The following is a 16,788-nucleotide window of genomic DNA, read 5'->3' on the forward strand; positions in this document are numbered from 1 at the left end:
TCTTTAGGCTCTTTGTTTGATCAAAGATGCATAATGCATGTAACAGAAGGCATTAGGATAATTTTCTGTTAACAATAAACTGATATTAGCAAACTTCCAAAATGTTGTATCTATGTAAGTAATGTAATGTAAGCTGTTTAGAGTTAATCTGAAAAGGAAGAATATAATGAAAAGAAAGAAAATATTATGTCAAGTAACTGAAGTTCAGTACATGTAATTTTTTGCAAAAGTCATGCATAGGTTAAAAAGAAATTGAAAAATTGATGCTAAGATTTTTTTTTAAAAGCTGTTTTTAGGTGCTTATGAGTTTGGATAGTTTTTCAGAAGGGTTATTAACTTATATCACTTTTCTGAACATTTGCAAGCATGAAAGTGAATTCTTAGGTAGTTATTTACAAGGACAAGTTACTGTGACATTTTCTAAGATTATATTTTTTTTCCCCCAAGAAGTCCTGTGAGAAATTCAGCTTTTGGGAGGAAAAAGTGTATAATATAAATTAAAAACTCAATCAGTATTCAGAAAGCATATCAAACATGTTTAAGGCAAAACATGTAACATAATGACAATGAGATCGTTTTCCTGAGTGTTTATACCCAGTAATGATTCTCCAAACATAATACAATTCTTCAGTTGAGTAATGACAGAAGAGAGGGCCAACACATTTTAAAAAAATGATTTTTTGAAGGAAGTGAGGGACAGGAGATTGACAGGAACAAGGAACTAGGAGTATGATCGCAGGAGATGGCATTAGCTACAGCCATGGCAGTGCTGCATAGTAAGAGGCTGTTAAGGGTGGAGTGGCATATGCCTGCCATGATTTAAAGACCAGCTCTCCAGAAGCCTCTAGTCTGTATGAATAATGCATCTGCTACACAGAAGCCTATATTTAAAACATTAAATTAGTGTTTGAAACACACAAAAACTGGACTGCAAGAAAGCCAGAGAGGGGCTTTTTACAGGGGCATATAGTGGCAGTAGAACAGTTCATGGCCTTAAACTGTAAGAGGTTAATACCTAGATTAAATATGAAAAAGGAATTCTTTACTGTGAGTCTGGTGAGGCACTGGAACAGGCACAGGAAGTGTTCAGGGCCAGGTTGGATGGGTCTGTCAACAACCTTTTTAAATGGCAGGGGAGTTGGAACTAGATGATCTTGAAGGTGGTGCCTTCCCACCCAAGCCATCCTGTGATCCTATGAGTTTCCTTCTGCAATAACTGAGCACCTGTGTTGACTCATCTGGGCAATCCAAATGGCAGGGGCACTGTTCCCTTGCTGTTCCCACCCACGTCCACCATGTCTGAATCATAGTTAACACCCAATCCTTTCCTCACAGATGTTTTTCCCCCAGCATGACACAGTTGTACAAGAAGTCACAGCCACAAAAATCCTCTCAACTGTGTCAGGCAAAAATTCAAAGCAGTGTCAAGTGCACAAACAGATCCAGAGTATGTGGGTAGGCCTGACTAACATACTTCACTGAAGTCCTGTTATGCCAACCTTGGTTCCTTGAATAGTTAACACCACAAGAGAGAAGAATCATAACACCCAGAAAATGTCATGCATTAGGGAAAGAACAGCTGTTATTTTCTGCAATTTTAATGTTGAAATGAGAAGGAAAGTCAAGAGCAGTCAAGCTCACAAATTCCTATTTTCTGAGTGTTCACCTCTGCTTTGAATATCACCTCAATATTTTCAGGGTTAAATTTTTTTTGTTGTTGTTTTTTCCTGTGGACAAGAATATTTCACATGACCACATCACAAAACCTACTATTCACCTAAATGATTAAATGAGCCAGAGAAATACCTCATGGAAAAATTGTCTGCTTAATTTTATTCAGCCACTCACATTTTGCATGAGCTGTGACGACATCAGATATGACCAGAAGTAACTTTCCAGATGCATTTCTTTGAAATGTTTGATATACCATTCCAAAGGACACTGTTTTTCATTAACCTTTCTGTCTATGAGCATGTCTTATTCAGTAGAGACTAAAGCTCCTTGTGTTTAAATTACTTCTTTTGTAAGGGGAGAAGAATTTCAGGGAGTGGTAGAAGGCATTTTACCTCATGTGAAGCATAGGATTAGTTTTGGTTTGGTTTTGTTTTTTAAAAAGCTACGAAGATGCTGTATTGCAAAAATACTAGACACTCATCCAAGTATTTGGGGTTTATTTGAACCAGGCCCAAACCCAAGTTTTTAAGTGCTTATCCAGCATTAACATGAGGCTTCCAGAACAACAGTACATCTTGTGTATGGTATGTCTTATAGGCTGATTTAGTCTACATACTTGAAGACTTGTACTGAAGAGAGCTATCATGGTCTCCAACAGTCTAGCTTAATAAATTCACTAAACACATTCATGCTTTAAAGCACCACATCAGCTCAAAAATGGACAAAAAGCAGTATAAACTCAATTTGATCCCAGTGGTAGCATGCATTGTAGATCTAGCATGAGGTACAATTTTTTCTGCCTTCATGCATTTTGCAGGGTGCACAAGAACTGGAATGCCTGTCTTATTTGCTTTTGCCCTTTGGGTAATCACTATCATTTTAGTAAGCTTCTGACTGTACTCCAGGATATTGGTAATGAAAGCCAATATCAGATGCATAGAGTATAAGACAACCTTATTGCAGTGCTGCCACCACACATCATTACTATCAATTTGACCTTGTCAGCACACTGTGCAATATGTTCTTTGCTTTAGGTTTTATTACTGCTATTCTTATTGTCTGCAGGAGTTACGTGATCTAATTGATCTCTACAGCACACTCACCCACACAACGAGAATGAGTGTTCTGTCTTCAGGCATATTATTGTAGTGATTTCTTGCATTTATCCACAGCTCATAAGTGAGCAGACCAGTTATGTGCATTATTATGCACTGCAATGTATTTTGCCTTTTAGATAGGATCTTGCACTGCCTGTCATTCACTCTCCTTTAACATGAGTAAAGAGCTTATTAGGAATGCATACTTCATCCTCTGAGATTAGCTGCTGTCAACACATTTATGCCACCATTTATTCTAAAAATGTTGCGGAGAAAATGCCATTCAACAAACATATAGTTTTTGCATACTTATCTTCAGTATATTAAAATTTTATTCAGGTCACTAAGTCAAATTGAAGAGCTCCTGAGACCAGAAACACATAACGTTTTTCAGTTTCAATGGCAATGTAATGAAGAACTAAATGCATTCTAGAAGGAAGAACTATAGAATTGCAATAAATAGATTATCAAAATTATTTCATATTATGAAATTACAAGGAAAAACTGAACTAGCTGTTATGGCAGTTGGAAAACTTTTCAAGGGTCAGAGAAGGAAGACATTGTGCTGGAAAGAAAAACCAGCATTTGTTAATCATCTGTTTGAATGGTGAAAATTGAGAAAGCTGATGAAGGGAAGAGACTGAGGCAGCAAAAGGGCAGAGAGAGATTTAAGAATGAAAACAATAAAGAATGAAGAGGCATAGGAAGAAGTAGAACAAGAAATAGAGAAAGTTATGATTGCTTTAGAATAGAGTCAAATCCAACTCATTTATTTTAATCTTGTAAAAGCTGGGAATTTTATCTGATATGATCATCTTGGTTCCCTTGATAGACTGCAGAGAATGTTATTCCAAAGGCTGACTCCTGTCTTCCATCAGAGATATATATTGCTAAGCAGCCTGAATTATAGATGCTTAGTTCATTCCCTCTTTCAGCAATGACTTTGATGAGAGTTTAAACTGACTGTCAACATTTTGCATGGCTTCAGTTAGGTGGGATGCATTTCCCTAACAGTATGAAGATGGATTTACACCTACAACAGTACAACCTGGCAGGAAGTAGCAGCTGGGCTGATGCAATAAAATATGACAAAAGGTTAAACAAGGTTAAACCTAGCATGACACTGGCAAAAACCAGTGGAAGAATGATTCCTCAGTGTCATTATCAGAAGAACTGGTTAAAAACCCCAAAACAACCCGCTTCCAACAAAAGAGTCTTCAGTGGATTTATTACAGAATTACAGGTAAATGTTAATTTTGATTATCTTTAAACGGCCTTACACTGCACAGAGGAAGACATAAGAGTGTATTTATTTAATCTTATTTTCTTCCAGAGGAAATATGACGTTTTGTCATGAAACAGCTCCATTCCTTTGAGATCATGTGCTTTACATTCAAATCTTCAGTGAAACGATTTGGTAGGTTTCCCCTCACATTTAGAGGCAGCAAGTTAGTGGTGTCAGCACATGGAAAGGACAGTAGGAATGCTAGAGTCATAACACAATTCAGCACAGGAAGAATCCTAGATATAAGTATTTAAAGGTCTATTTTTTTCTAAAGCATATTTTTTTTTCCTAAAAATACATGGGTTTAGATTAAATCATCATCATTTGCAGAGGCATTAAAATTACTAGCAACGTAATATTTTCTAGTCTTAAGTTGAAATACCTCATGAACATAATATTACATATCAGAAGATCATTCCAGTAATATAAATCTTGTGGAGCAAGAAAAAAAAAAAAAAATAAAAGGATGAAACCAATAAAAAAAAGGAAACAATGAAAAGAATATAACTAAATACAGTAAAGCATTTTACACATACTTTCAGAAAGCTTACATTTTAACTATTTTTTCAAGTGCATCTATAGCTTTAATAGTTGCATTATCCCTGTCACTATAATGTACATTACTTTTTACATTAATTTTTTAAGAAAACCATGGAAACAAAACTTTTCCTCTATTTTTATTGAATAAAATTTTGCATTTAAGGATTTATTTGGTGCTGCAGCATGATTTATTATTTATAGATTACCATTGTAATAATTCTACTGTATTGCTACTTATATAAAAAGCTAATTCAGATCCAAAAAGCAATTTAGGAGGGACAAAATTAGTTCTGTTGTAAATGTACTCTGTATGTTCTGTGCTATATTTAAGTAATTGATGCCTTTCTAATGTCATTTTATTAGTAGTATTGAGAAACTGCATAATGAAATGTGCATCTGTGTCTTTAGCACAATAAAACCTGTCTCTAGTTGAAGAGAAATGTATTCTACAGTGGAAATTCACTTAATCTTTCAGGGCAGAGTTACAACGTTTGACTAAGTGACTGATATGTGTACTAATCATCATAGGTCAAAGCAGACAAAGTTAAGCAGGAGTCTTAAGATAGCCCCAATAATTTCCTAGATAAAAGAAACTACCATAAAATAAAAAAAAAGAAATAAAAAAGAAGAAAGGTATGAACTTGCTTTAAACTATCAGAAGTTAAATTAGCCATTTGTATGTCAAAAGCAATAACATTACACTTATTAAAAAAAAACAACAACTGAAAACTGAACCGAACAATAGTAAATATGAACAGAAAGCTGATGGAAAGTTGAAAAAAGATTATTTGTAAATATTTGTTTCAATTGCACATTTTTTTTTTCTTCAAACACTTTCACATCCCTTTGCTCCTTAAGAATATTATTCCTATAAATAATGTGTGTTTGGAGGAATGATTGGGCTTTTTTAATATGTGTTAACATGGTTTGTTATATTTTTAAGTGCACTACCTTACATTTGTAGACAAAAGTTTTTAAAATAAAAGTGCAGATTTCTGTTAAATGTCTGTGCCCACTTTAGTGTGTTTGCCAAGAGCAGTAAGGAGGTTTCAGAGTGAATCCTCTGGCTATCCCTGAGCATTGATTCAGTTTGAAAGGGATATTCATTAACAAGTATTTGATTATTTTTTGAAGTTAACCACAACAGGAGCTCTGGTCTCAGATTGGCCCCACTTACAGTGCTGGGGCAGATTTAAGTGTTTGAACCAATGATTTCTTCTTTTGGACATCTTCATATCAGCAACATTGTGGGGACATTTATCCAGTGGAACTGAGTAAAACTAACCTGGAGGAAATAAAAGCCATATTGTTTACAAAATACTTCGTATATTGTCAATGTAGGCACTTTACCAGTGGTATTTTGAGATGGAAAACCTGTCCTTTGCTGCAAAATTACTTCCTATTGTGGATACAGCATTTTTCATGCACTTTTGATTATTTATTTTCCACCTAAATGCGACAAAGAAGATAGAAGTGGAAACAACTAAATGTAAGTGGTCATCAGATACCAAAAACATAACACTGATTGCAAACACTTAAATAATTCTCCAGCATGTTTGGAGAAATCAGAATAATTTTGCAATTCTTTATTAAACGAGAAAAAAAAAAAAAAAAGACAAACACTTGATTTAGTTGCAATTGATAATATGGACAAAACTCGGTTATATAAAAGGTTCTACAGATGACTTACAAGATGGAATTCCATGTCTTTTTCCATTAAATTATAAAGGAAAGAGTTTAGCTGATGTTGCCACTTTGCACCTACTTACTGTGGATAGGCAACCTATAAAACGTGGCTTTCTGATTAGGATTTATGGATTTTGTGTGCCAAAAGAACTAAAAGAAAAATTGTCAGTAGTATTCTGTTCCATCACAGTTAATGTGTACTTCCAGTTCTTCTGAGTTCCATTTAAATCTCTTTCTCTTTGCAAACAGCCACATCTCTTTCATTCAGCACTTACCTTTTCTTAGCCAAGGCTTTTCAGTGCAGACATTAATCTCCGTGGCTTTCAATGCTGAAGTGTCCCTAATGTTATAATCAGCTTTTTATTTAGGAGGAACAGGAGGCAGTTCCAAATAGCATAGACAAAGATGATTTATTTTAGCAACCCAGCAAGATTTAAGGTTTTGTGGCAAGAAAAAAAAGGCACAAAAGTCCTCAGCACATCTGAACTGTACACATCTGATCAGTATGTTTGTTCCGCCAAATTTACACTATGGTCTAGACAAAATCCTAGAAACAATCTTTGTAAAGAAGAAGTAGGTATAAATAGTTGTTGGGGGTTGGGTGTCCTTCCTTTTGTTCCTTCTCACCTATGTAATTTTTTGCTCATTAGTTGTGGGGAAAACCTGACTGCTGGTACTTGTTGTGTGCTTGAGAAGCACAGGGTATTTGGCTGGGCTCGGGGGGAAGGGGAGCAGGAGAGGGTGAGAGCGGGGGGCAGCTGGGGCTGGCTGGTTCCTTGGGCTGGAGAGCAGGACACGCTCTCTCGGAGCTGCTGCGGTGGAGAGAAGGGAATTTCGCCATCACCCAGACGGAGCTGCTGCTTCTCCTTCTCCCCTCTTTGTTGGTGGCCTCGCACCCCCTGTCCTGCCGGGACGTGTGGCAGTGCCAGGCACCGCCACAGAGCTGCTGATACACCTCATCCACCAGCCCAGGATCTCAGCTCATCCCTGCTGATACACCTCATCCACCGGCCCAGGATCTCAGCTCATCCCTGCTGATACACCTCATCCACCAGCCCAGGATCTCAGCTCATCCCTGCTGTTTCCAGCCGACTGTTCCTCGGAGCCCTGCAGGAGCACCGGGACTGACTGCCCGAGGGGTTTGTGAAAACAAAGCCTCTCCTCCATCCGTCTCAGCCGAGAAAGCTGTCACGGGGTCCCTGGTTCTGTGTTCTTGTTATTGCTGTAGTTATTGTTGTTTGTTTGCCTGTTATACTAGTAAAGAACTGTTATTCCTATCCCCAGATCTCTGCCTGAGAGCTCTTTTATTTCAGAATTATAATAATTAGGGGAGGGGGGTGCCTACATTTTTGTTCTGAGAGGGGCTCCTGCCCTCCCTATCAGATACCTGTGTTCTAAACCAAGACAATAGTTCTTGCTAAACATGGAAGACCAGAAGCTGGAGGTTTCTAACAACCCTGTTTAGAGAGATACTGTCTGGAACTCATTCTCCAGAAAAGCTTTATGCAGCTTGGATAGCTAGAATGCAGAGGGTGCTCTTTTGTTTAAGAAGGCTGTATGTTCCACAGCAGGCATAGAGTGTTTTACAGCTACTTGGAACCAAAATAGAAGACTGTGACATCTAGGAATTATAAATGTGTTGATCACCATGCAATTAATTTTAACTTGAATATAAGCACACTGAAACAATGTAAGCAAGAACAGAATGTAAGCATTTTTGTAGCATTGTCAGGACATGACACTGTGAGCCAGACAATTCAGCAATTTACCTAATATGAAAATGTTGTGACCACCAAAGGGGAAAAGAGAAGTTGCATATAAGAGGCATCCAAGTAAGACAAAGTTGCAGAGGACAATATAATCACAAGGGTCTACAAAGCCACAGGACTTCCAACCAAGTCTACCATGATAACTTGAAAGATATCCTTCACCCTCAAAGCAGCATCGGGAGGAGATGATTTCCCTCCTGAGGGTAGGATGGGGAACGGTAGCAGCAAATACCATGAAGACAGCAGGCACAAGTGAGGAAAACTGCAGAAGAAACAAGATAAAACAATACACATCTGACTCATCCTGTCAATAGCTCTCAAGGCTGGTCACCTTATTCTCACCAAAGATGACAACAAACAACATCCAGCAGAGGCATCTCAGTATAGAGTTGCACTCACACAGGTAATTCAGAATTAAGCTATTGAAGACACGTTGTGCACTTTGTGTTGAGGCTTTTTTGAAGACAATGTAATAAACTTTAAAAAATATTGATTGTTAATGTGCAATAAGTAAGCACTGTCATGAAGTGTGCTGTTAATGAATGAATTTAGTAGACAGTTTTTGAAGTCTAAAGGCAATCTGGCTTGTCTGTTTTCTAAGCACTCTTGTCACAGTAATCAGGTTTTTTTCTTTGTTTTTCACTGTATTTATATATATACACACACATATTTTCAGTTGTAAAGCAATATAGAACTGCTCTTGTTTTCTCAACTTTATACTCAGGCATAAAGAAACATTTTTTCATAACAGAAGAGGAAAATTGAATCTGAATCTTTAAACACTTTTAATTTACAGGCAGGTGTTCACTTATAACATAGTATTTAAAATTTTTACCTCTGCTATTCCTTTACTTACATTTCCACCCTGTTTCCTGTGGACAGGATATAAATTAGTCATCTCTGGCAAATTGCCTAAATAAAGAGTTTAGCCCTTAAGTTTGCTGAGTTTTTCAATTTCCTTATATTAGAAGTCATGAAGTCAGTGAAACTACTCAAGCAAGTATGGTGAGTTCTTGCTTTCTTATAGATTTAATGGACATAGATGAAAGTATTATGACTAAAAAAATAACTCAAGGACTTGTTGAAATTATTTATGACATATAAATTAAAACACCTTAGATATTAATGTTCTTTGTACTTTCTTTGTTGAATAATGAGTTTGAATATCACCAGTCAGACAGCGAGTCAGAAGATATCACTTTTATCTTAAAATGTTAGTCTTAGTTTGTTGATTAAAGAGCCAATTCTAGGTCTTTCATTCCTAATTTGCTGCCCACACATTCAGTACTTCTCGTAAGTCTCACTGTATATTTCTTCCCTTTAAAAAACACGCTAAAATGAACCCGTTCTTAAACACAAGAGAATTATTATCCTCTCCAAGCAACACACTGAAAAAAATGATAGGCAATGTGTAAGTCTGAATCCTTATGGCACAAAAAAGAAATCTCATGTAAGAAAAAGCCAATTAATTATACATAGTAATGAAACATCTTAATCAAGATACACAAACATTTATTCATTGGCTAATAATTTTATTTGTGTTCTAATCTATAGTTAACTGATTAATATGGTAGCCATTATTAGCCTTAAATTTTGTATTATTTTTTGGTCCCTTCTTTTTTTCATCCACCTCACTTTCTCCCATAACTCAGCAATTTGTTACTTCTGTTATATACCATCCACTTAACCTTGTTTTTCTTGACACAGTTCTGAAACGCAAAGAAAGCTGCTTTAAAGACATATCCTGATTTTACTTTTTTATTTTTTTAATTTTTTTTTTTTTTAATGAAAAGGCCATTCTGACTGGGATTAAATTTCTCCTTCAGAAACTTCAGGAAAACCAGGAAAAGACAGTGAGCAAAATAAACAGTTTACATAATTTCACCATGCCATCCTATTGCAAAGGATAGTGGAGAGGTGATGAGATCCAAAAGCAGATCAAGAATAATTGATTAAGGGTATCTAGGATAAATTAATGAAGATCTACAGTTAGACTGGTATCAGTCACCTAAATTATTGTGCTTAACATTCTGATTCCTTGGTACAAGGATTACAAGGGTGTGCATCAAATACATGGGTGTACAGAAAGTACTTTTCAGACATAGATCAACAACTGGATCTTCACTAATCATCCTTCAATCAGATTCTGCTTTTATCAAGTTATATGTGTTATTATTTCATGCATTTCATGCTTCTAAAGAACATATTAAAAATGCCAATTAGAACCAAAGAAAACTGGACATCAAAAAATAGTTTTTTTAATGACAGATTAAGTAATTAATTGAAAACAAAAAGAGAAATATACCAATCTTTCAATTTTTTTTTCTTTTGAACGGGCTTTTAAAAATGAAACTGTTAATTAAGATGTTCTGACATTTTTAAACAGTTTTAGTCTCAAAGGCTACATATGGAACCCTTAGAAGCACATAATATGTATCAACTGCAGCTACAAACATTTTATCTAAAATTTAACTAAAGCTTAAAAAAAATAAGCCAAAGAATTAAAAATCACAGGCATAAAGCTTTAATAACTTGAAAAGTAATTCAGTTCCTTGAGATACCCTGTTAGACATTTGCTTTTGAGCTAGAGATGCCAGATTGTCTTCTTGGCATGGGGAGAAAAAGCATACCTCTAAATGGGTTTATTTTGGTTTCATCCCAAAAATAAATGTCCAGGATGATACTTCTGCACAGAAGCCTTTTCCTTCTCAGAAGATTAAATGGAAAACCTAGAGTGATTTGCACAGTTTAAAGTATTTCTCTAAGCTCCCTAGGTTTTATGTGTATATAGTCAGATGAGAAGAATCATCTCATGTATCTCTGATTTTCAAAGTCCTTGAGTTGCAGTAGAAAACCTAGGGGAGTTCAATCAACTGATTGCTATATAAATATAAAGATAGTGAAAGACTGCACAGAAAAATGTAAAAGAGAACATGACTTTGAAATGTAATCCTTTGTTTCACTGCATTGCTCCCTAACAAATCAAAGCATTCATACTGTATTATCCTTTATTCCATAAACAGGTGACTTACAAGTAAGAAAAGAGCTTTAAAAACAGAAGCTTGACTAAAAATAGTTTAAAGAGCAAAAACAATACTGTCATCATTGTAGAAGACTAAAAGAAATGAAAACTGTTTCCTAGAAACTAAACAAATGCATCCATAACAGGAAGCGAATACATGTCAGGGACTAGTAGTAAATTACTGTGCAAATAGAGGATAACACAGGTACATATTGCACATTCTTCTTTTTAAAGAATGGAGAAGTTGGCAGTAGTGGGGTAAAAAAATGAAAGTCTAGTGCAGTAATACTGTGGAATAAAGCAGAATTATAAAGGGACCAGAATTGCCAACCACCTGCTCTCTCATCCTCTAAGGGGTAGTAAGGAATTCTCTAAACAGTTTAGTACCCTATATATCTGGTGTTATTCCATTTAGCTGGAAAATAATATTTTAAAATGCATTATATAATGTAACCCAGAAAGAAAGGTCACACAAATGTTACTACATTATATGAAAGAGGGAGTTATACTATATTTCTTTTAAAATATGGATGACAACTAAAAGTTTGTATAAAAGCTTATTTTTTAAATAAAGAATAAACTTTAATGGCCTGGTGTTTAGCTACCTGACTAGGATATATTGCAGATTCAAAATCCTAAGCATATACTCATTATCCATTATTGATTTACTAATTTTTAAGATTTTCAAAGATATAGGGATATGAAAGTGTTATTATGCTTAAAATTTAAATATGTTTTAATTATATTTTTCTACTAAATAGAAATAATTTTCCTGTATTTTGCTGGAGAGATAGAACTTATATAAGGATATGAATTTGGATTATTTATGGTAAGTAGTCTCAGACTCACATATGTGATTTCTTCATTTCTTTATTTCAAGCAGAAGCTTCCATTTTGAGATGAACCCTGAAGAGAAAAACAATAATAATTAAGTTCCTGCTAACAAGGATCTAGGTAAACTTTTCTACTCAGCATCAATACTTGGCTGAAGAAAGTTATATACCACTGTTTGATGTAGAATTTGGATTTAGGTGTTGGATTCTGACTCAGAACTCATTCAGAAAATTTTCTTTGGATGTTCACATTTTACTTTCCTCCCCCTCTCACTCTCCTACACCACCCTCCTTCCTGCCCCCTCACCCCTTGGGAGAATTTTAAAGTACTTTGATTTGACTATGTTGAAATTATTCTAACTTGAATCAATTTAGAGAGTGAATTCAAAATAATGCAGATACTAAATCTTTTTCCTACTGCTGTTGAAATGCTTCATATCCCTACTATGAGGTGAAAAATCCGGAAATCTAATGAAACAGAAGAATCAAGGGCAATGAATGATACATTGTAGAGATACCAAGCATGCAATTGATTTCACAGATGCTTAATCCCCTGACTCCAGCCCCCTAAAAAGCAAATGGCTATATGTGTGTATTTTCTGCATTTCACTGGCAATCAACCCAAAATTCTTCATATTCCTCACAAGAAAAAAATCTTTTCAGCTATTATACGGAAAGGTTTTACACAGTATGAAAGTGTATTATTCTCTCAAGCTGAGCATGGCAAGAACAATTCTACTAAGCAGTTTAAAACAGATAATGAATAATAATATTGAAATCTGTGGGAATCCAAATCTGAGGAGGTCTATGATGGGATATTTGGATATACTGGTCCTGCTTGGAGAAGAAAATACAGTGTGTGGATTGTTAACTCACATTTTAAAAGCTATTGATTTAGCATAATGGACCACAAAATCTTTCTTGAGTAATTTTAAGGCAGAACAGGAGTAGCAAAGTCACAGCAATAGCTCGCTAAAGCGATCTTGAGTTTTCTTAAATAAATCAGAATCTGCAATGCACTTTATCATACTATTATGCAGAGATCACAACATGTTGTTAGATTGTGAAGAGTAAATATTGTACCTGAAAATAACACTCAAAAAAGAAACAAAGGCTGGGGACAAAAAGAGAGACTGTGATTCAAAATAAGACTTTCTTTTTGCAGTCACCTTAAGGGCCAGAGATATTTAGTGCTCCTTATATATTGGTTGTCGAAGTAACATTAGCATTTAGTGCCTCTTGGAGAAGAAATATATCCATATACATATTTAAACATAGATGATCTATTCACAGCATTTGACTGATCATGAAATTAAATTGTAATATTAAAAAGGACTTTAGTACAAATTAATGGATAAGTATAAGGAACAAGACCTCCAACAGTAGATGGATAAAGCACCTAATTGCCACTGTAGGTGAAAAATCAAAAATGCAGATTTTCAAAACTCACTCAATTGTTGATTGATATTCAAAGTGCTGGTGAGTTTCTAAAGTCTCTAGCTGGTGGACAGGCTAAGTCTTGTCTATGGGAACATGTAGAAAAGTAGATTTTAAACCAAACACATTTGTAACACAGCATATATACAAATATACAAAACATATTTTACAAAATTGAAGGAGGTGCTAATATTACACCTTGTAGGCTGGAAATAAGCATTCAGCTGGCATATGGATAATGTAGATTTTTTTTTTGTCTACCGAGTAAGCAAAAGTTGTAATATGATAATTATGTTTTAATTTAGCCTTTCCTGGTTATCTTTAAGACTATCCCTTTTTCAAAGTTTATCTGTCTTTAAATGTTAAAATTTTATAATTGGTAAAACACCAGTCCATGTCTTTTGTGTCTGTTGTTTCCTATATTTATATGATGCAATCTTGGTTGCCTACTTTTCTTATCAGTTGCTCCTGGGAATCTTAATCTACATATGTTCAAAACACCACCATCACCTCCCTTCACCCTCAACAAACAAACAAAAAGGTAAAAATACTATTCACATAGCCAATTAAGAAAGAAAAGTATGTATTTGCTTTAAGGGAAGATTCAGAACTGTGACGTATCTTGCAAACAAAATTGCATTTTTCAATCTTGACCTCCCTGACAAGATTTTTTGATTGACTCTCAGATTTTAAACTAATTTAGATTGGCAGCAATTATTTTGATATCATTGGAGAACACTACTACTGCCACTTGAGAATTTAATTAAACAGCCTTGGGCACTACATTATAAAATGAGTCATAGAGTCATGTCAGTAATGTTCAAACTGTGTTTAAACTTCTCAGTGTGGCTGTTTATAATAATCTTCATTTCATTGTTCTCATTAGTTGCAAGCAAAGCTGTGACATATCCACCAAAAAGATACGGGTTTTGGCTCTTTGAAACTCTTACATTTTTCAAGGACCCAAATATATTTCAAAGCGGGTAAGAAAATGTGACATTCTACCTTATTGTCTATTTAGAATTCTGTACTCTTTTCAGAATAGTAGTAATTTTGTTTGGGAAAAGTTCTTTTCAGAATAGTAGTAATTTTGTTTGGGAAAAGTTCTTCTAAGACAATTTAAATGTCTCACCTAAAAGTAAAGCTAATATATATTAACTTTAAAGATGGAATAACATTGTGGAGAAAATAATAAGCTTCTCTTTGACAGAGAAATGATCTTTCAAATGCTTCCCAAGACACCCCTTGGTTTGAAACCTGCAGTGTTTTGTGATTCCTTATCCTGCTGTTACCCAGTGATCCTTACCTGAAGGGTCTGTTCACTGCATTTGGAAAATATGGTGCTCTTTTCTCAGCCATGGATGATAATGTCAATGCCAAGACCCTAAATATTCCTTTAAAAGAGGCCATATTTCTGAGCAATATTTTTCATTTGGCAGCAGCAGCTATCTTGCACTGCCTTATTCTCAGTTACCAAAGGAAATCAGTGTTGAGGATTATTTTAACAGTGTTTTTTTCATAGCATATTATAGCCTAGTACATCATACTAGGAAGCAAATTTTAGAAATGGACTTTAGTAAAGGCTGTGTCTTAATCCTCTGTGATGTACTACCAAATTTCCCTGAAGGAGAAAATCCTTTCATTGCAGAGGGAATCACAGCAACATTACTCAAGGCTTCCTCCCTGCTGTGTGAATCTTTTTGAAGTTTATTATCTTTTTTTTTCCCTCAGATGTTGAATAAACATTAACATGAACCAGTGCTCTGCTACTAGCAGCTGTGCTTTGTTAGGAGGGTGGGGTCCATTCACAGTCTGATCAATAATACCTGATGTAAAACCTAGAAAAGTCAGAGCATTCATCCCAAGCCACGTGCCTGTGGTTGTGGGTGTTCTTAACTGTGGGGAAGTACAGTTCAGGCTTGTGCTGGACAGCAGGCTGCCAGCACAAAGATAAATTACTGAGTTCAGGAAAGGCTAGAAATTTTCTCCTATATGTAGTCTGGGTGAGGTCACCTTGGCCTAGAAGAAAGAGCCTCAGGCACAAAATCTGAACCCTGACCTTTTTCACAGAATAAAACTTGTTCTGTTTTATTTACAGGGATTCTATTCCCTACAGCTGAGGAGAAAGAAGTATTCCCTTCCCAGACTCAGCCACAAACCCCCATATTTTATTTAGTGAATAGGCTATACAATCAATACAGAGATGTTTAAGCTGTATTATTATAGTAGCAGACATATAACCATTTGTCTGATTGCAAATAGCTTCCATGTTTATCATGTATGTCCAGTAAGAGCAAGACCTTACAATTCTTAAATGGATCCATCCTTTGATTACATTCTAGATATAGCTTTTAATTTTTTAAAAAGAAAATTATTCCCTAAGTGGTCTCTTGGTATGTGGTGCACAAATTTTAAGACTTGCAATCTCAGTGGTATTAAATCCCACTGAGATAAACACAGCAGCCTGCTTTAGTCAAGAAAAAAAAAGTAGACTGATTTTTTCCTTTTTTTTTTTTTTCAGCATAAATTATAACTCTGCCTGACTGACAATTCCAGTTAGAAAAGAGTTCTTACAAGAATTTCATCCTGTGTGTGAAAGGTCAGTATCAGAGGTTAAGTGTTCTACATCCAGGCTCTAGGCTTGTTGTTACAGAAGCCCACAGGAGTAAAAACATTTTCAAGTGAAGAAATAATGGGTAGAGATAAACAAAACAAAAAAAGCTCTGGAGGAAAAAGAAACTAAACCAAATGTCTGCAATTGTCTGTGTTCTAAGTGGAAATACAGAAAGTAAAAAAAAAAAAATCCTGAAAAAGAAAATCTTTACTCCAGAAGATTTAAATATAAAAGCCTGTATCAAACAATATGAAAAATTTATTTAAAAAAAATAAAAAAAATCTATTAGCTCTCTCTGTAGTCTCTTATTGGAATATATTACAATCATCCACAAACTAAACTATTCAAAAGAGTGCTTAAAAATTAAAAAAAATATTAAGGCATAGAGAAGCACAGTTAAATTATCTATACAATTTAACTTTGCCCCAAAATGATTTTATGCATTAACCATATGATTCTATTTTTTGTGTTCTTGAATGAACCTATCGAGTGACTTTACTTGTGAGAACACTACTTATTACTCACTCCCCCTTTGCATGGGCAACAATGGGTAAAATACAGACTACAGCTATGAAATTTGGACTCCTGTGTAGAGAGATTACTATCAACTTTTAGTTGTCATATATTTTTAATAGTAGATGAAAAAAATATAATTATTTCTCTTTCACGTGAGCACTTGGCCTCTTTTTTATATAGAAAAAAATCTATTCCAATGTTTGCTGTTTCACATTCACACGTTTCTCGCTACTACAATCAATTGTATGAAGAGACAAGTCTGGTGTAGATTGCTGCTGTGGGAACTTGAGATAGTTCTGAACTGTGACAGGACCT

This window comes from Pseudopodoces humilis, chromosome 2 (assembly GCF_049639895.1).
Source record: "Pseudopodoces humilis isolate 2021_Gansu_Grassland_sample_001 chromosome 2, ASM4963989v1, whole genome shotgun sequence".
NCBI lineage: Eukaryota > Metazoa > Chordata > Aves > Passeriformes > Paridae > Pseudopodoces > Pseudopodoces humilis.